Raw genomic sequence first — 23,186 nt, forward strand, 5'->3', positions numbered from 1 at the left:
CTTTTTGTTTACATTTCATCAGAAGAAAGCTCCGTTGACCATTCATCGAATTGCATGACCTAATTGAAAAGAATTTTTTCTTCATGGCACAAAATAAATCTTAAGCGAAAGCAAAACATTTGTGATTTTTTTGTATCTTTGACATTTGATGCCTTGCTTAAAAAAAACCATTATGGATGCAACGACAACGAAATCCGAGTGAAGTGCAAACGGTATTGGCGTGAGTTTTCATGCAACGAATAAATACCCATTGACAATGCCATTCGAAACACGTGTTGTGCACGAAAGCAGGAGAGCATACCAAGTTTCAAAGACGTTGACTGCTCAATATATTTACAAGATGGCAATCAAATTGGAATGAAAAAACGTGAAAAAAAAAGAAAAGCTGGCATACACATCCAGCAAGAAGTTCATTTATTCACAAAGCGCGCACAGCATGAGCGCGCAAGCAGCTTGAGAAGAGTTTTTTTTTCCATTGTATTTGTTCATAACCCAAAAGAATTGTTCATTTGCACGAAAACACATCGAACACTGAATTTATATTGTTACAATATGGAAAAGTTTGTATTTAACCCAACCGCTTGCTTCAGTTGCTCCCATGCAAAACTGGATTTCGCGCTGAATTTACGGCATCAACCCGTTTCGATTTGTACGTTATGCGTGAGCTTGTGAATTTTATTTATTTTTTTTGAAAGTGCTCTCTCTTTCTCTCTCCCTCCATGCTCTATTGACAGATTGCGCCGATGAAGTTTGAGGAAGAGCGTGTGTGAAAGACCAAATTCAATTTCACTTCATCTATGTGGGGGTTAAACTGAACACGTAGATAAGAAGTTTTGCAACGTGTTGTAAAATAACATCACGCCACCCAACAAAAAAAGGGACATAGGAACGAATGTGAGATAGAAGAAAAAAATCATATTGCCTTAGGTGAAGTTGATTGCCAATTTTCATAATTTTTTCTGTAGCATCCGTTTTTTTCACTCATTTTTGCTTTGAAACCTGTTTGACCGACCAATTTCTATGTGGTCGGTTGGTTAAAATACATTCCCTTATCAGCATTTTCATTTTCACCAATGTTTTATTCACTGAATTTGCTCAACGCAATACGAAAAAAAGAGCTGTCAGGAAAATTGCGCGTTATTCCATTCCACTGATGTTGAAATGTCGGAGCATTCGGATATAATTAAAAAAAAACAACATCGACTATGCTTATGAATACCTCCATTAGGGACATGATGAATGTTTTATTCCCGCTGCGCTTAAAATTTCACTTGTTCACATTGATACGAAGCGAATCGACCGACCGACAACAACAACAAATCGTTAATTTAGCTTGCTGCAATCAAGCCTTCATGCCATTGAATGTAAATAATGCGCGCTGGCATTTTGTTATTGTTACGAAGGATTGCTTTGATTAGCGAGCACTTTGGCCCAATAAATTAAATGCAAATTAATTGAATTAGAATTAGGACGTGACAAAAAAAACGGTAACAACAACATTCCATTATTTATTATTAGTGTTGCTGAGCTCTGTTATCTCGTTCACGCACATTCGAATGCGTTGTACAAAAAAACGAGTGGAATTAAAATGGTTGGTTCAGTGATTCATGCTCATATAATTTATACGTAATCGAATCGATCGGGATGCAAATTCACGCCAAACCCTATATATCGTTCATCGTTTATTAATGATTTCGCGAGATAAATGGGTTCGAATTTAAAATTGCAAATTATTCGCTGCATTTTCAAATCGGATGAACGGTAATGGATCTCTCGTTCGAGATAAAGTGTACGCGATTTATTCGATTTGTGTCAAATGTCAGCCAACATTGCCACGTACTAGATTATTGGGATGGAAATATTTTGTGCGATGCCATGCATGCATCGTTGCCCCATCGATGGATGATGCAGTTAATTTTACCAGTTTAGAATCGGAATATTTTGCACAAAATGCATACGGTTATCACTGTGAAAATATCAGTAACAAACCCATTGTCGAATGTGAATGTGTGTGTGTGCAAACATTAAAATAGTCCAGTTAATTGCGTACTAAACTAATTATCACGCACAACAAAAGCAAATAATAAAATAAATGTCAATAAATCGGTGGCACAAGTAACAGTGAATTCAATTGCAAATACCCATTAAAATGAGAACGAAACAGAAAAAAAAATTCGAAATGTCTATAATTGTGAAAACAAAACCGGCCGTGTTTTCCTTGTCTTGTTTACTTTGTCGGAGCCTATTCACACATTTGCCTATTTATTTAAAACGCACTAGAAACGATGGACTCAAATCGTGATTTCATTATTTCAGAGAATTAATGCAATTGCAGCAACAACGTTACATTTTCATTGGTTCTTATTTCATTTTGCCCGATCACAGTGTTAACATTTTGTGGGTGGTTGTGTGTGTGCATACGTTGTACTCCGATAATTGCAATATACGAACGTAAACATTTATTTGCATATTAAATTGATAAGCCAAATCATAGGTGTCAATGGGGATGCACCAATATATATATACGCACACACGATATGGTTTATGTTTCAAAAAAACATTGTGTTTTTCTAGTGAAATTGAATTTGATTGGGATGCGTACATGTTTCCAAATCGAATCGATATAACATGGAGTTGGTTTGCCATTTCATATCGAAAATCGGATTGATCGGATTGTTTTCCATCGAAGTGGACGGTGTACACAAACACACATCGCCATTGTTTAATTAATGCTGCACAACAAGAGCGATTTATCAATTAGTGTTGTTTGTTTGAAATTAATTTGATAAGATTTAATTAGCCATTTGAATGCGTAAACAAACACCGTAACAATGAACGAATTTCATTTATATTTAATAAGAGTTGCTGACCATTCACTGGTATAAAACTAGCGGATGGTAAGCCTGCAAGCTGTCGTATGTTGAGTTCAAAATTCCAACATTTGCTGACCGACCAGCTCATTAATGCGTTTCGTGTTTGAGTGAACAACAACGTAACCAAATTCATTCAACATCAAGATTAGGTGAATGTTTAATTTTCTTATTGTTGATGGACCAACGCAGACCGGTGTCGGAGTCTTATATGTCAATGAAAGCGATCAAAGGAACTTTTGTCACACGTGATTGTGAACAGACTAATTAATTAGTGAAAATTTTCAGACAACATTGTCGAAAGTGCTTTCGGTGTGACCAATATACACATATAATGCTTGCCAGTGACCAGTTGCCATTCATAATCGCATCATGAATCCCAGCGGGTGTTGGGAGACGGTGCTTAGCGTAAACATGAGTATGGGTTTTAAGTTTCTACGCATGCAGCATTTGTTTTTCAAGTGTTTGGCCCAGACATCGTCTATTGTGTGTATTAAATCATGGATTAGCTGCCCCATTGCGTGTTTAACCGCCTTAGTCTGATTGAGCCTGAGCAGTGAACACACACACAGCGATCAGCGATGTCTCAATCATAATAGACATCATTTATTTTCAAAAACTTTTGTTCCATCGATACATCTCCTGACAATTGCCGATTTATCGGGATTCCCTTTTGTCAGTTTAAAATTGAAAGTTTGTTAAAGGATAAATCACGAAAATCGACTGGCAAACAGTCTTGGCTTGCAGAGGTCATATCGATAATGTAAAATGAATGAATGAATGAATGAATGTAATACCATTATTAAGCCAATAATCATTTTGAATACAGAAGGTGCTTGAATATATATGTTGGCTGCCACAGTCAATGATAAGAATGGCGATAGTGTTCGCAATATGCCACTGAATAAATGTGTCCAACACAGTTATCGGCAGCAACATTAATTGGGCGACAAATGTACTAAATCTTCGACTAACAAATGGAACAGTGGCGATTTAGTGTTTTCGAGTGGAATGAACGTACACCAAACTGGCACCGTTTCGATGGGATTTTATTGCTTTCCGTCGAAAATTAGGCGCAACGCAAACAACGTAATGAAACGCATACCGCACCAGTGTAACCAGTATAATCATCAAAACAACTCGTTTCCAACGCGAAATTAGGGAGATGTATTGCAAGTAACATGAATGGTGTGGGTTCGCACATTTCGGCGTGTGTAGTGAAATTGAAATAGAGATGTTGAAACACAAGATAACTGAAAAAAAAAACTGTTGGAATATTGGTCAAAGCGCACGTATCCAACAATCTAAATGAAATGTTAAGCCTATTGTTATCATCACACGCAAACCAATCTCATTTCAAATGTACGCACACGCCCATCCACTGGACTGATTTTCACTTGCGGCCGCACGCACTACGAATTCATGTTATACACCAAAATTTATTAGCTTTGAAAGAAGAAAGAAAAAATCATACCAAATAAAGCTCCTTCGTCGACGCGTAGTTATAATCTGAACACATCTTATCATTCTGATCGCAGGGCATTGAACAGAAACACAGTACGTGGCAATCGCATGCGTTTCATGCATCAATAGAGTTGTGATGAAATTACACATCAAAAAAGGAGATATTGAAAATACCTTTCACTTGCATCATTCCATCGTTTTCCAATGAATGTTTCATGATGATATAATGCTGTTCAATGGTATTCACATCTTTTGTTTTTGACATTTATAGTGGCTGAATTAACCCTCTAATGCCTACAACCGCCTCTAGACGGGCAACATTTGAATGCCTGTAGAACGTAAACCGTACATCGGATCACATTGCTTCAAAGCGAATTTTTATTCGTCAATGTTTTCTCTTCATTTTTGTCGTTGGCAATATTTGTCTATGTAGTGTGATTGTAAAGTAATTAACAAAAATGTGTGCAAAAACAAAAATTTGACAAAATAAATTATTTGTTTTCCAAATTAGACAAATTTTTGACACTTTTAAACAATGGATTTGATTGTTCTCTGATTTATGTCAATCGCATTTCCTGACTAAACCATGAGGAATCCAGGATTATGAATATTTTTTTAAATATCTATGGCCAAAAATCAACCAAGTACCAGTACTCCCAGCCCTGGGCAAAATTAATGCACTAGAGGGTTAAGAACCTTTTTTCACATATTTCTGCACATATTTTTTCATACAACATTTTATTGCGAGAATGATGAGCTAATCTACAAATATTATACGCTACTTACTTTGAAATAGAGTCACTAAAAGATATTACATCATGCAACTACATTTTTTAGTCTCTTTGTAGTTTCACAACCACTCTGTAAGTCACACAAACTCTGAATGTACAGCCGAAATGAAGATATATTTGCATAAATGAACCACATTCAAATGAAACGGAATGAATTCCAATTTGTCTCCTGGACATCATTTTTTTATCCCTGTCTTTGTGAATTATCATTCCATGGAATTTTCGGGCACAAACAAAACAATTTTTTTCAGGATATTTCCCGAGGGATGCGTCAATGTTTGCATGTTTTTGAATTTCATGGCATTTTTGTGGAAGAATAGTGACGTAAAAAAAACAAGAGTGACATAAACAAAGTACAAGAGCGATGCTTTACAGTCATTCATGAGTTTGTATGTTAATCAATTTCATCATGTCGCTCCAGTAAATAGACTATTTCCGAATCTATCCCATGTGTGCAAATTGAAATACGGCATTGACTTAACATTCATTTACACAGGCTAGTGCATGAAAAGTCCTAGTGATACCATCAAAACCACTCCTGGGAAAAAAATATTTCATTTTTCGCATGAGCGCAGTTCTGAGATTGGTAGTTTTAATTTATTATTGCTTCAATTCAGAACATCGAAAACGCGACGAATAATCTGTATTATAATCTTCATTTCTTGTTCTTCGCAATATGACAGGTGTTACGAATGCTTTTATCTTCAATCCCATGCGATATGTCGAAAAAGGTAAGGTACGTCGAAAAAAATGAGTTGACATAAAATTTGACGACGTACGCATGGCAGAAATTCAGAACATATTGTTGTCTGTATCGTAAACGTCGTCGCATGTTATGTGAAGCGCATAATAAACTTGACCCAATAAACCAATGGCACATCAAGATACTCCGAATAACATTAAAGCGCGTCCTTTGTCTTGTTGTGGAATGTCGCCAAGCAAGAAAAAGAAAGAAAAAACAGCCGGTCGACAAACAGAAGAGCCATTCTAATAATTAATTATGTCACTGGAATATGCATAAATATAGAGGCGATTCTATTTATCGAGCGCATTTTTTGTGCGTCGATTTCAACATTTTCTTGTGTGCGTGTGTGCATCCGTTCGATGGCATTGTTTCACGATGAACATGGACGGTGTTTGCATTGAGAATAGCACGAAGAGAGATAGTATCATTTGACATTATCGCCCACAATTCGAGCTCAAACACGGTAACTATCATTTCCAATGAATGCGTGCACACTGCGTGGCCGTTGTTACATTACGGCGTTTACGTACTTGTGCGCTCACATTGATACATTGTCCTGATAAATCAGACTAATTACATAATTAGTTCATTTCATTGGGCGTGAGCAGACTGAAGAAAAGCTTTGCCATTGCATAGCGCGTTGAAATTCATTAAAGCAGAGGTAGAGAGTTGAGAAACATTTATAGGATTTTGAATTAAATTTGATAATTTCACATTGAATTCTTTCATTTTGCTGGAATAGTTGAAAAAAGGCAAAAGTTATGTGTGCTGTTGCATAAGAGTGGTTTTTATTTTTGTATTGGCCCATCCAGACCATGATCCAGGCTATCGTCGATGATAAACAGAAGGTACCACGAAAAAACATTCGTGGTGAACATCCCATAGAGTTCAGGGAGATGGATATGTAGAATCTTGAGAAATATATTACTGAATAGTTGCTTTATTGACAGTGAATATAAGACTAAATACGATAATACATTTTCATCTTATTTATAGTCATATTTCATCATAGTAAACATAGATCTTGTCACCTAGATCCTACAGATATATATATAACACTGCGGCTATGAAATCCATACTGACGACAATATTCGACCTGCCTCTAGTGATCATACACACAACACACGTTGAGCTGTCAATATATACATACAATACGGACACGCTAGCATAGAACTTATACGGTTTGCGCAAATGGCTACTTGATTATTGGCCATGCATACGCTTATGTGATTGAAATCTTCAACTATCACCACAAGCGTCGTGTCAGTAGAGCTCGTCTTATATTTACATTAGAAATACGTGTTATTGTTGTTGTAGCTTCATCGCCGTTTATAACACGTATAGAGTTTTAATTCTGTTGTTGGCACCTGGAGAGAAGGAAACACGTTTGAATGAAACAACATTTTTCAAAATGAATTTTCCACAAAAATATTCTTGGTGGCAGGTGAAATGTTTTACTATTGTATTGCGTTTTTTTGTTCTGTCGGGAATTTAATTAAAATCTGTCCGAAGGTATCAAAAACTTGTCTATAAATACGCTCAGTATTTAGTGGGTCTCATCATTGCGCAGCGGTCTATGCAGCAAAATGATATAATCGTTCATTAAATGTGCCAGCAAAAACTTATTTCGCCATTTTTTTCATTACTTTGATGTGCCATCAAGAACAAAATGTTGTGTTAAATTTTCGCTTAATGCTGAATTTGGGTTTTATTTTTTTCGTGGCGAGTATACCTTAGTTGATCCGTTTTTTGTTCATTCTGTGGCATATCAATGTATCTCGTGAATTAACCCTCCACTGCATGAATTTTTCCCAGCACTGGAAATCCTAGATTCCTGATGGTTTAGTCAGGAAATGCGATAGACGTAAATCAGAGAACAATCAAATACATTGTTCAAAAGTGTCAAAAATGTGTCTAATTTTGAAAAGGAATAATAATTTTTGTTTTTGTCCACGTTTTTGTTCATAACTTAACAATCGTACCCCGTGTGAAAAATTTGTGACTGACTAGCCAGCCGCCTAATTTCGGACTTTTTGGCTGACTATTACTGACTAAAAGTGATTATCTCGAACAAAATATTCGACTGTAGTCAACTTCAGTTATAGTCATCTAGTAGCCAAAAAGTCCGAAATTAGACGGCTGGCTGAAAGAATAACTAAAAGTGATTGTTTCTATACAACATTTTTGAATTCAATCAACTTAGCCAGTTTTAGTTATTTGCAGCTATATACAACTGAGTGACTGTCAGTCACTTTATTTGCGCACGGAACTACGAAGACAAATGGTTCCAAAGACAAAAGTGAAGAGAAAATATTGACGAATAAAAAATCTCTTTAAAGCAATGTGATCCGACGTACGGTTCACGCTATACAGGCGTTTAAATGATGCCTTCCAAAAGGCGGGCTTATGCAGTTGAGGGTTAAACAGGAGAGAGAGAGAGAGAGAGATGTTGAGACATTCAATCTGAGGTCAACTAATAAACGAATCCTTTGATGCAATCAATTTGACTGTTGAAATGGAATGGATGCGAAAATAATGGAAAATGTTCTTTGATACGAACGATTGAAGCAAATGGCCAACCATTGTCTGCCATTACATTTTCATCGTTGTACCGGGCATTTTATTCGTCTTTCATTTAACATTTATTGGCTTTCTCTGTTTGATGGATCAATATACGCATCGATTCATCCGAAAGTAAATTGGTTTATTCTTTGTTGCAATGGCTCATAACTTGTACTGTTACGCTAACAATGGATTTCAGCAAACTTACATTTTTGCACATTAAAATCGAACAAAAGACGAAACAAATATGAAGGAAGATATATTTTTATTGCCAAGAAAATTTTGGTAGAGAATGGTTTACATTTTGTGAGAGAAGTATTTCAGGGGAAATAATTGGTATTATGGCAATGGAAGCGAGAGCTGGGCGAATATTTTTTAATAATTTAATGAAGACATGTACTGCTAAAGATGGACCGTGACCATTATTCCAAAACGGACAAGACGCCAAAAGGAATACAATTTTAAATGCTCGTTGCTGTGTTTGTTGTTATCGTTATACTAATATTGCAGTGAGCGAAGACAACAACTTAATCTGAAAAGAGAAATCAACTTAAAAAAAATCTTAAAATTGTGTCAGAAGGGAACTTACAGTCAGAAGGGAAGATATCCCAAAAAATTTCAATAATTGAACCAAAAATAATATTAAAATTTCAATGTTTATGCACCCAGCTGGCAGAAGCAACATCTAAATAATCATTAATATTACTGTAGTAACGATCAATATGCACAAACCGCAACAAAATAGCAAACCAAATAAAGGCTGGCGGTTTCCAAGAGAATCGTTAGCAACCGCAATGTATTTCTCGATGAAAACTCATTAAGTGCACAAATGCACTCGGATGGAGCATAAAACCAATAACGGGTCTATAATTCAACATGGTGCAAATGGAGTGTCGATTGATGGAGTCGGAAATTTGGCAAAATTTTATGTGAAATCGGTGAATCGATATTTATGAGTCAATTCGTTTTGAATTATGGATGAAAAGAACACAGAAACGAAATATCCGTTCGTCACCAATTCGAGCTCCCGAAATGACAGACACAAATCAAAAACATTCAGCAATGAAAACAACTGGGTCAGTGGCAAAACAATCATCTATCTGGATAATGATGATTAATGTGTAGTAGAACCACTGACAACATTTTTCTAGTGGCTTCACCAAAACAGAGAATAATTACAATTCAGTTGGTTTTCGCATGAATGGATCGCAGAATTTCTAATGTTCTAGTTTACGTTGTATCCCAGTTTCCCTCTTGAGCCACGTAGATATTCCATTGTGTGCATATGAATGTCATTGTTGGGGGCTGAAACGTCAAAATGTCGGTAACAACAGCAATTACTCAATTAACGCGGCAGGTCGATGAACATGTGCCCAGCGAAAAAAAACAGGCAAATAACATGCCATGGGTTCTGGGTCGGTCTCGTGGATGAAACATATCACGTCATAGACTGACAGGCACGGCCATTTGTTCCATTGAATATTTCGTTTGGTTTGATCGCTACGGCGGGTAAAACTGATGGACGTTTTTAAGTCTGCCGATGAAATTTTCCCGAATTCGAGGAATTTTTCAAATTTCTCTTTTTTCGGTTCTTATTTGCGTTTGATGTTTGTTTTTTGCACCATTTGGATGCAATTAAATGTCTGCACGAGTTTTCCTTGGGTGTTATTTCTTCGTTGAACTAGAAAACTTTCCTTTACCCGATTGAGCCATTGCTATTCATTTCTTCGCAGTTCCAATATGTTATTAGAAACCGTTCGTGTCGATCTTCGTTGTTGACAAATATAAGCTCACCCAAAATCATTTATTTATGGCACTCGTGTACGTATCAACCGGTGAATGAACTTAACCACATTCTCTAAATATTTATACTAACCTAACAGAGAAATGCTTCCTTCTTTACATGATAATTCCAATTTGTATGGGCTGATGTGAGTTTGTACGTTCCATTCAAAGATTGTACAAAACTGAATCTCCCGCTTCTATTCAATTTCATTCATAAGAGTTTCGATGTGAGTCATACTTTATGTGCGACTTTCGATATATTTGAATAATAGAATAGATTCGATGCGATCCAATGCGACTTGATCCAATATTTCACATTCCAACCAACAGGATTGCGAACTAGAGCAAGATAGAATCACGCCAATTATTCGTATTTTTTGTTGTGTATTTTACGGTAAGTTTGTTGAGAGAAATGCGGTTGTTATCGTATAAAATCCTCTTTTCGTCCATTCTTTCTCAGCTGATGCTCACTTGAAAACTAAAGCACCGGCTTTAGCTCCAATGAGTATTTTACACGTAGCTACACCATTTTAGCTGTTCCTGCGATACTTTGCTTCTTATGTTCTATCAACACTTGGAAACTTCGAATTGGAAAAGGAAAGAATGAAAACTCTTAAGTGCGTTTCGACAATTGAATCACAGACTTAGTAGATGGATGAGTTTTAAAAGGTAAAGGAGCAAACGTGAAAGAATCTCCAAAACAAATTAACATCCAGAAGTAGAGCAGCTCAAAAAGTCACAGAAGACCAAAAAGAAAAATACACACACAAAAACAATCATCGACCTGGAGCAACCTAAGAAACTCGGAGACATTCAAGTGATGTCGAGTGCTACGGCTAAAATCCAAACAGTCGAATGTTCTGATTTTGTCTGACTGAGGATTATTCACACCTGCCCCTCAAGTTTGTTCAGAACGTGCCACGACCACAGTGAATCAAAATAATCGTTATGTACATAAATAAATCAAGATGATTTCATGTACTTCATAGACATATCGAGAGATTAGTTCGTAGTATCTCTTCAAAGATCGACCACGATTAATGATATACTTTGTCAAGTTTTCTGGGAATTTTTGTGTTAATTTATTGTTAATGAGGATATTTGAACAATCGAAAAGTGAATCTAACAATCTTACAATACCCTCGTTCAAACTAAGTAGCATATTGTTGTTGATTCAAGTTTTTCATTTAGTATATAATTTCTACCCTATCAATTCTGAGAAACATTTAAAAAAAATTGCGTTGTTGCTCTTTGTTCGTAGGCAAATGCCATGCTTCGATTCAATTCTCAAATATTCTGAGGGAATTTTTTTGTCGCAACGGTTCAATTATGTTTAAAATATGAATTATTTCTTGTTTTTCCAATTCTATTTAGAAATACTCAAGTGCTTTGATTCCGTGGAACTACCTAATTGTAACATCGTCCAATTAAATTGGAACGCCTACGAAAAGTTCAAACATTTCCGAAGAGTTTCTTTTATTCAAATTATATACGCCCATTTACACGCAAGCTAAGCTTCTAAATTAATCTTCAACATATTTTTCAACAACTAAAACGTAGTCAAACCAATCGATGTAATGAATGTTCGACGGATTTATTGTTGAAAATCATATTCCAAGTTGTTGTCTAAAAGTGTCTCGAAGTGTTTCGTCCGACAAATAATGCAAGGCATTCGATTAAATCTCTTGATATTCAGATAAAATTAATGAATGTGTGCATCAAATATGACGCAATGAAAAATGATCCGTTAATCAAGCAAATGGTGTTCGTTCGAAAACCACGAGGTATTTCTGAGACGCATTATGATGTAGCCGCTGTGTTCATTAAACTTTGTTCAAAGTATCTCGAGACGCAATATAAATTGAAGTATTTGCTTCTAAGTTCATCAATTAAACGCTTTATCTTCGCCTTTGCTTCATGATTCAACGCAAACGAAGCAGATTGTGGTAGAAACTGTATTCTTATCAAGAAAAATGTCAGATGAAGTCGTAACTACATTAAAGGTATCCATGGTGAAGTGTGAGACGAGAAAAAACCGCAACTTCATGCCAAACGTAACGTCACAACAAAATGGTATTCGCGTCATGTTGTTGTTTAGCCTCGTTCTAATTCGTCCATGATGTGGATGGGCAAACAAACAGCGATTCAATAAGCAAAACGAATATTTCAGGATTCAACAAAACTTATGCCATGAAAATGCAAAATTCATCGTCCACAATTTATATCTATTTAGGGGAGAAAAAAAAATGATTTTCTTTCTGTGCCATGCCCGCGGCGATTCCACTGAATGAATGCCATTGTATTTTCTTCTTTACGCTGTTTGTACAAAAGTTTTATAGTCTTATTAGTATTTTTTCATTTTCTCCGGCCGTTCATTGTTGTTGTCATTGTTCGTGTATGTGTGTGTGTGTGTGCGTCGATGCGATACGGTGACTGCTTCAATTTCCCTTGAATGCGATACTTGACGACGCCGAATGCTCTGAACACTGACACCAATCTGCACTCTTCTGTATACTATCTAGACATGTATTCAAATAAGATCAGTTACATGATTCCATTTCTTTTGCATATGCTTTTTCTGCTTCCTTTGTTTATGTTTTTGTTTCAACCATGATATTTCCTCTGGGCTCTGCACCATTGATATCACAATGAAAACAAAGAAATATGACGATTTCAGTTACAGATGCGCCGGATGGAAGTGTGTCGAACGTGGTGTCATTGGCATTGTCTTCACGATGAATTTGCAGTTTTCTTCCTTTTTTTGTACGCGTAAACCCAGTAGCCATTTGCTTATTAGTGTGCTGCGAAAAAAAAACTTCACAAAAATCGCCACTCATGTTATTTTATGCGAATGAACATAGAGGAGAGATAAGAGAATATATTCAAATATCTTCTTATGGAATTTTTTCAGTTTCTACAACAATATCATTATCGTTTGTTTGATGTCGTTAGGTTTTTTTCGAGCAGAAGTTGATTTTCTTTTCAGCAGCAACAGGCATCTCACGCCTTGTTTTGATTAAATCTACAACAATTTTGAAAAATTTTAATTTCCATTTGCGACAAAAGAATTTAAGGTACTTTCGTTCAAATTTCTGGATTACATTGCGAATAGAATGAATAAAAATGTCTTGTTTATTATTCTAATTTCATGTGTGTGTGTGTGTGTGTCATATTCTGTCGCAATTATGGAAATATAACGGTAATTGTCTGAATTTCAATAAAGAGCGGCTGTTCTTTTTGCTCAAATCAAATGAAAAAAAAATTGCATAAAGAAACGTATGAAATTCGTATATCAAACGATAATATTCCACACGGATAATTATTATGAATCTCCACCTTGGCTGTTCTACATTCCAATATCAAAAGCAAGCACTTTTTCAGCAACGAAAGCACTTCGTTGAAAACACGATTAACCGTTGAGTGTATGTCTAATCATAATTAGTATTTGATTATTTCATTAAGAACCGAGAGAGCTTGAATTCACCATGTGCCCTTATTTAAAAAAAACATCCCTTTGAGTTTGTCGTTTGCGTAAAAACTTTGCACGACACGTAATTCAATTCGTTAATTGTTTTAGCACATATGCGATCTGTTTGATATGCGTCAAATCAAATTGTGAAGGTCACCGAATGCCGAAATCGTTGTATAGCACAGTCACTGTGGTGCTATTATCGGTGTGCGACACATGGAAACCGTATCAAAATTTAGCACATAATGAGCTTTGCTGCAATAAATTACTGAGAAAGTTCACAACCTCGACGGGATTCACCTTGGAAACCACTTTTATTTTGTGCTATCCAAATGCACAGCAGGCGAAATGCCATCAACTCTTTTTTTCCATTATGCATTCGTCACGAAGCCCATAATTGCATTAACGAGAAAACCATCGAGTTGCTGACTGAGTGAAAAGTGTGCACACAAATTGAATTGTGAATAAAATACCATCATCAAATTTAACTTCAGATTCCATTCGCTCATTATAGCGGTAATGAGAAATGCAAAGATAAAAGCATACATTTCTAACTCATCCATATATCCATTGGTTATGGGAAAAACCTCTTTTCTCCCTGTATCTAACACTAAAACGGCACTATTTCAAATGCGTCTATTTTCATGCACCATTTTACTTCAAAAGAAAAGTATTTAATTGTACATCAAGTCGATTTTCACGCTGTTTTTCCGCATTAGCACGCTCCTGTGGTGTGCATTTACACTTTTCCTTTTTTCGCACTTGTTTTTGGAATGTGCGAAAAAAAATTGGATTCATTCCGAGTGCTTTTTGTGTGACTTGAAGTTGGCTATAGTATTCGTTGGTAATCGACTGAATAACTGTATTGTTCTGGCGGCAACAAGTGATGGCATTGTCCAAACATCTACATCGTAACACACACATACACACATAGAAAAAAAAATGCATTCAAATGCTGGGCATTGTGTATAGACTATAAATTCAATTCATTTCTCGTAATCAACAAGCTGGTGAATGGCGTTGTGTTGTCGCTTTAGCTGCTATCAATGTTTAATGTGTTAATTTCAGCTGTTGCAGCTTTGAGTTTTTATAACGTTGGTCAAAGAGATTGAAGAGATTGGATAAAATGTAATTTTCAGAGAGGCATCTGTCCACTGCATTGATCCTACAACAAGGTCAAAGAGTAATAAAAGTTGGTATAATTAATGTCGTCCTGGATTTATGCCACATAATGAATGCCCATGTAATTTACGAGTGAGCCGAATATTTTGTCACCTTTTCGGTGCTTAAACAAAAAATCCACATCAAAAAGAGAGGAGGGAATAATACGAACGTGACGCATATAATCCACGCAGGTTTTGTTCTTGTTTCGGACAAAAAATATAAAATCCTCTTTAAATTTCCGATTAATTTGGCTTCTATGATGCATTAGATGCATACAGAAATGAACAGACATACAGTTGAAGTTTATGACATGCGCCAAAAAGTAATAAACAAGTTAAATTCCATTAAAATGTGACATATTCTGTCAAAGAGTAGTATATAAATTGCATCGAACAAGAAAAACCGCAATCCATCGATCGATATGTTGGTGTGTACGTACGTGCATTGAATATGCCAACAATTGATTTCATCCATTTGCTCAATTACTTTTCCAATGAAAGCGCTTTAGAATTAGACAAATTCGACTGATCGATTACACAAAACGAAACCACTGCATTTTAATAACACACTTCATGACAATTCAGCCACAAAATGTGAATGAAATGTGTGCCGTTATTACACGAATTATCCGCCCAGATAATTCCACAACGACAATAGACATACAGGCAAATGCTTTAATTCATATTGAATGCCCCAAAATGAATGCAAATAATTACAGTTTAAAGTGTATCTGTTTATTACTTTTACGGCCGCTGGCTGCTCGTTGAATGTTCATTAATCGAACTGTCATTTGGATCTATGCCGAAATGAAAATAACTTTGTTCAAATAAACGTGATAAATCAGCGTTTGTTCTGTAACCGAATTTCTGTTTCAAATGTGCTTCAATAAAAAGCAAACATTGATTTTCTGTTTCAAGCAACATTTCTTTTCAACTATTTGATATGATGAATCGCAACTCATTTGATTTATTTTATTTGAACAAGCACAGAAAATTTGGTAAACTTTTTTTTATTGGCGAACCAATTTCTGTTCAATTTGAAAAGAAAAGACACATCATGTTCCATAACAGTAAATGTGAAAATCAACTCCCACAAATTGATTCTACACAACTTTGTTCAACAGAACAGCTGTGTGAATGATTCACTGAATGAATGAAACAAACGTAATATGGGTATAAATACATGTGTTTGATGTTAGTCGTTTCAATAAAAAAAAAATCATGATTCTTTATTCTAACCCCATTTGTGGGTTTTTCAAAAAAAAAAAAAAATCAATGAATGAATTGTACAGAATGGCCGTTCAGTTTGATTAATTCGCTTCTATGCCTCCGTTTAGTCAATGAATTTGGATTCATTGAGTGCTATTGACGACAATTCGAACTTTTTTATTATCCTTTCATTACAACTACACCGTGTAATCCGCAAATTTGTGAAGTGATCGTTTACAGTTTGTGTGTAATTTTTATTCCGTCTGTTGACCGCACCATTCGGGAGTTGATGGAAACTATACCGATGATAAACAATTGGATCAAAGTAGAATTTCGAACAAAAACCGTTTGTTCTTGGTTTTGAAAACTTGGTGACGGATTAATTCCAAACAATTTGAACCAACCGCAATTAAAAAGTGTTTCGTTTGTACAATTTTACCTGCAGTTCCCACTGTTTTACATCGGACGTGAACTAGGGTACTTAGGTTTTGCTTATGTTTGCAGAAAAAAACTCAATCACCACAATGAAGTTGCTTCGAACGATGCATTCAATAGCAAAAATCCAATTTCGAACAAAATCAATGCACTTCACACGCCATAAAGTGAAGTTGTAGTTCAAGAGACTACGAGGGAAAATCAATGTTGTGATTCACAATTTGTGAACAAGCAATTTATAGTCCAAATACCGAAACCTCAACCTCAAGCGTTTCGGGTCTTGTTAGTTGTGCTGTTCAGATGTCTAAAGTTTCTGTTATCTATCGAAATGACGTTATGAACAACAACAACAACAAATAAACAAACAGCGATAACACTGCAACCCTTGTTGCATCAAATGCATCCATTCTATGTCATGGTACAGAGCTATTGAATCCAATCGTTCGCATTGATTTGACAATCTTCTCAACTTTTAAGTATGACAAGATTTATCGCACACTGGAAAAGTTTCGTTGAAACTTTTCGGTCTGTGATGAAATGTTTTCAGTGGTTTCAATTTATTTGCCACTGATAACAAAATGTGGTTTCAGTGGAAATAGAATTTTCTACTCATCGCAATCGACACTGATCTAATTTCAACGTGAATACTTTCTATGCATTGGAAAAATTCTGCGGGATTTTAAAATTAAAATGGTTTTTAAAATGTTTCAATCAATTTTCCGGTAATTCGCTTGTGTCAATAGTCAGTCACATTTGCTTTATGTTGTCGTAATTGCGTATCAATATATACCTAATTTAAATCGAACTTTGGAAAATGAAAACATTTTCCGGGTTTTATCTGATTGACATGAACAAATTTCTCTCCAAAAAAAAATCATTCAATTTGCTCTGTGAAAAAATTGCCTTTTTAATGATTGCTTTTGTAGGAGTTAATCTTGAATTCTATAATTAACACACGTTTTATTGATCCATTCAAACGATAGTATAATTTTGGTTTTCAACCATAAAAAAAATCAAAACTTGTTAATATATATATTATTCATATACGATTTGGATGTGGTAAAATTGCAAATTCAATTACTGTTGTCGTGAAAGCAAACCATTTAAAATGGAGTTTACCAACGAGCTACGACACTGCATAATTACATCCGAATATCGTTCATCGCTTTGAGGGGTAAAGTGGTGCACTAGCACTGTACGAAAAGTGTGACTAAATAAACAATTTGTGGAAAATGTGCAGAGAAAAAAAAATGGCCACCAATGAATGGATAGAACGAAAAAAAATTGTGCATGTGAATGGGTGCATCATAAAAATAGCATTTTTTCGTGTAAAACGAACCGTAGCGTTTGGGAAGTAAAATAATCAAAAGCACATCGTGGTAAATATAAGTGAATGCTCGTTTCGTACGACTAATAGAACAAATCAATTATGTTCGTTTGTATAAAGTAATGCGCGAAAATCCTTCTTAGAACTCTGCGCCCAATAAATTCATCGATTAAATGGCGAAGAGCGAAAGAAACGCTGGCTCATGCAAAAACAATTGTTAATTTTCATTTCGTTATGACAAATGGATCGTGCCGCATTCGCACTCGTAGCCGTGTTTTTTTTTCGTTTGGTGTAGAAAACAAACACGCGATCCTCATCAAGTTTCACCCAACAAAATTCTTATTTCGTTCCTTCGTCTGCAGCGAAAATTCAGTGCAATTTTAAGTGGAATTGAGTGACACGCTGAAAAAACCCCCACGAAAATAAATTACGAATTATGAAAAATAAAGAAACACATAGTTAGTGTGATATGCCGTATTCGTGATAGTTTTTTGTCCCCTGGTGTGCAAATAATGAAAAATACAGAAAAAGTTTGGGGAGAAATATGACAAAAAATCAGAGAAGGAGAAATGAGCAGAGGTAGAAAAAACCGACCACAAAAAGAAACAACAAACTGACAAATCACGCAAAATTTGAATATTATCGTTATTATGGAAAATCGTTGTATGTTCGAGGTATGTTCGAGGGAACTCTATCAAGTTGATCGTATCAACATGGATGAAAATGTGTAGATTTAAAATTCCTTTTACGCTCCTATTCATTCGCTCGGTAACCCAACTAGGCAAACGGTGAAATTGGATAGTAAAAAGAACAAACGAATTCTCTTCGTAAATTGATTTCAAAACGTATTTGAACCATTTCGATTGTCTTTATGGCTGTTTTCGGATTTCCTTTCATTGGCTCTCGCTAATTTGCAATAACTCTATTTTCATCGATTTCTCCTTTTCATATCATTCGCAAATATTTTCGTGATGAATGGTAATTAGTACCGTTTGGTTTTTATGACGTGCCAAAAAAAGAAGATTTTTTCGTTTGACTTTCGTACAGTTTGCCAGATTGGCAATGCCAATTCGCTTGAATAATCGTCGACATGATGCCAGACAGCGTGAATAATGTTTCAACAGCTAATGGCCAACGCAATTAATTCCTAGTTATTAATTGGGCTTTTCCGTTACCGCAGAATCAGTAGAAAAGCCATTTTTATTGACCGAAAGCAACGGTAAAACAAAGTGGAAGTTTTTTCTAGTTTCCATTTCCATTTCAATTGGATTTGGTGGTGAAAAATATATTTATAATAAAAATAAGGCGACCATTTTTTTTGTTAGATGTTTTCAATAAAATGTGTCAAAGCTGAGTAGATTTGGGAATATTTTATTTGAATAGATTTAAAATGTATGAATTTTTCATTTTAATCCAACAGTGGAATGCTTCGTATACTGATACATGTATTTGGTTGGAACTCGGTTAACCGAAGCGCCATCTAAAGAACCGATGGCGAGTTCGTGATGTCTGTATGTTATACTCCAGTATGACGTTTGACAGAACGAAGAGTTTACTTGATTGTATTGTCATTAGCCTTAGATTATCTAGGTGGTGGTTGTCAAATTCAAAGTGAATAGGAGAGTTGTTTTAACCCGATAAAATGTCATGGTTTCATCAGCTGCACTCAGGTATAAATCTCAAATTGTATATGTTAAATTCAATGGAACGACGAACGATAAAAGCTTCGAAAATTCAACTCGAACTGTTTATTTATTCACAAAGGGCTTTTTGGTTCGGTTCAATCATATCTCGCCGCAAAAACTATTTCAAATAAAGCTTAAATTTCAATTCCATTACAATTCGGAGAAAAAGTTATTCGGTTTGCAAATGAATATTTGGGTTCATCATTTGTTTTTGGAAGTGGGGAAGAGAGTGAGAAGCCAGAACCATTTCACCACATTAGACAAACTCGTGTTTGCAATGTGAATGTTGATTGCGGTAAAACAATGCGGAAATATCTGGAAAGTCATTTTCCACTTGACATAAACGGAATCTGTTGAATTGAAAATTGTGATTTGTCTCTTTCGTTCGTCGTGAGTTCTCTTCATACTGCTCCAATTTAATTTTCAATCTAGTTTTTTTTTGTGTTCGGCAATGACTTTCGAGTTTGATGCGTGAAATGTGCCGAGTGAACGTAGTGCGTTGACAAATTAATGTTTGAGTGTTTTTCTTGCTACTGTTTTCATCAGAGTGTCTTGTGCCACAGTTTCACATTGTTCTCGTTTGTCAGAAAAAGTGTATAATTAAATTTAATTACAGGATTGAAAAAAATCTCAGCGAATAAAGTTATAATGATATCATTTGTTATTGTCATCGCAATTGAAACGGTTCGCTTTTTGTTCGGAATGCAGACATTTAATTAAGAGCGATTATTGTAACTTTTTTTCTTGGCCTCGTTCTCACTCTCACACGCGCTTCTCCCAAATCTTCCAAATTTTGCGTTACTTAAGAATGTCATTACCTTCTTCGCTCTATGCGAGGTGGCATTGATAAAATGTGTTAAGATCATAATATTAAATTTAATTCGCTTGTTTGATGGTCCCGTCGGTGCGTCACTCATGAAATTCTAGTGTAAATGCGTGCTGCTGCTGCATTTGTCTTTGTGCCAACATTTATTTCGCGTATCTAATGAAATTTGTGTTTTTTTGAGAAGATATCTGGGCTGTCAGCCAACGCTGGGTTTATAAAGAAATTAATTAAAGTAGAAAATTTAGCAAAAGAGAATGAAGTGGCAATGAGAAAGTGGCGGCAGTGAGAGCACATCATTCTCATTAAAAAGACAAGGCGAGATTTTGTGTTTTTTCCATGCGCACTCGTCGCTTTTTCGATGCGTTACATTGAAATGGAAGTAAATAGACTGACACTTACTGCGCCCATGTTGTCAGTGAGAATCAGTTCCTGTTGTGATACTTTGATGTGTCGTTGTATTAGCTGAATTACAGAAAGAAAGCTCCTTGGCTCTATGCTACGAAATGTCCTATCGTGACAGACTTCTGTTCTGAAATGAATAGAAAGCCGAAGGAATGTTAATTGTTCAAAGAACGACGTAGTAAAATGGCGAATTGGATTTCACACGACTTGTTAAAAGAGCAGTTCAATCACTTCATTAAAATAAAATGACCACGGTTGTTGCGTGTTATACAAATTCACAGTTACAGTCACTACGAATCGGATTCATGGCGCCATTTTCGAAAACATAGCGATTAAGTTAAACTATGAATTTCGTCGAGAATAATTAGCAGCAGTCGGAATGCTCTCTCTCTCTCTCTCTCACTCAGTCATCTCATTTTAATGAATTTGAGTCAAGGTGCACGTATTCACACCTTGATTATGGTCGTAACCTGTAATTTTCCCATATGTTGTCGTCGATAATGTAAATTGTCATTAAAACTGAATGTGTGTGCGGATATTTCGTCGTGGTTGTCGTCGTATTGTACGTGTTTAATGTTGGCTTCGTGTGTACGGTGTACAGTGTACACATTCAACGGATAATAATACGGTATTCAGGTGGTGACACGACCAGCCAAAGTAATCCATAATGCGTTTGTATAGTTACTAGTTGCGATATTGTGAACAAGCAATCGTTTAATAGTTCACCGTACAGCACTTATTTTGAATGCACTGCTCAAGGTCATTAAGCTTCATTGTTGACCGCACTCGGTGCGCGCGAGCAGTACAGGAGCGACAAAAAAAATCGAGCAAAGAAAACAAACATCGACTGATGTATGTTGTAATTGTCGTTATCGTCATCGGTGAGCTTTCATGGACATCGATATAGCCATAAAACGAGTCGACAAACATTTAAAGAAAGAGAAAAATAACGCACATAACGGAATAAATGAATAAATAACCCACATAAACGTAAATTAAATGACAACGGTCATCGGATAATGGACGAAGAAAACTTTATGTGTTCACGTTTAAGGTTGAAATCTCTCTCCAGAGAATATCATTATTTTCGATAAATTTGGCAAACATTTGGATCTTGGCTATTGAACAGACAAAGAGTGCGATGATTCGGACACGAATGCCCGTTAGTTTTAGTGTGTCTTCGGTTCCAATAGAGCGGTTTTTATTGTGTTCCTTGAGATTGAACAATGGGATTAACATTGGATTATAGCCGAAATAAAATATTCAGGGACCAAGGTGAATGCCGATAAAAATTACGTATGAATGTGTGGATACGCTTTGCTCTTGGATTTCATTGTTTTTTTTTTCCTGAAGAGATGAAATCATTTACCTATCTCATATTCATGGTATTAGTCTGTCACATTTACGTTGTGGCAGAGGTTTTGTCTGACTAATTTTAATTTGTACGATGTAGAATCGATATCGGCATTCAGGCTAGCCAAAGAATTCCCGAATAAAATGATACCCAAAATGCGCCATAAGCCGAACAATTTTGATTAAGATTTTATCGATATTGACCAGACTTGATTCAATGAGACCATAAAACATTTCCATAACCCAAAGCCAAATTCCAAAGACGACTGGCCTCCATTTTCTAAAATTGTTTCATTTAAGGCAAATTGAACTTTTCAATTTTCGAAATGTATCGAAATCACTTTTGGCCATCATGTGCTGTTACAAACAAATTGATTGGAAAGAAAATTACCCAAGAAAAAGAAAATGCTCGAAGCGACCGAGAAAAATACTGTTGGCAAAGAGAGAGAAAGTCCTACCAATCAATAGAATAGCTATTTGGTGTCATTTAATACACATTCCAATTTTTCATTTTAATATATTCATTTGAATGTTGGTCCCATACAAAATGCCGTATAATCCATTTAATTTTCGGAAATAATTGGCCATTTAGTCGACGTCGTAGTCGTCGTCTTCGTTTCAGCATTCCATTCACGCAGCCAGACAAAATATAATTAGCAATACAAAAAAAGGCGAACAAGACAAAACCGACAACAAGACACACAATCCTATGCCGACAAAAATGAATGGGTAAAAACGAACGAGAGAATGAGAAGATGAACGGAACGTCAAGAGCCGCATGAAAAATAGGGCAATTTGAAACGAACCATAAGGTTTTAGTCGGTTATTCGCATCGAATTATACTGCAAATGATGATGTGGATTTTGATGTTCGTCTCTTTAAGCAACAAACGCTCTCTGAACGCTGTACTATGCTGGTTATCAGCTATGGAGTTTGTGCGCAGAAAAGCACAATATCCATAATATATATTTGCAACAATAACTGAAATTACATCGAGCTTAATAGTTGGTAAGCATGCGACACACAAAAACCCAGTTTTCTCGCAGCAAACACACACACTACCCTGCAAAAGTTTGGACTCACTTATAAAACGCATGTTT

Source organism: Sitodiplosis mosellana, unplaced genomic scaffold (assembly GCF_009176505.1).
Source record: "Sitodiplosis mosellana isolate CC-2019 unplaced genomic scaffold, AAFC_SMos_1.0 Smas_scaffold_1, whole genome shotgun sequence".
NCBI classification, from domain to species: domain Eukaryota; kingdom Metazoa; phylum Arthropoda; class Insecta; order Diptera; family Cecidomyiidae; genus Sitodiplosis; species Sitodiplosis mosellana.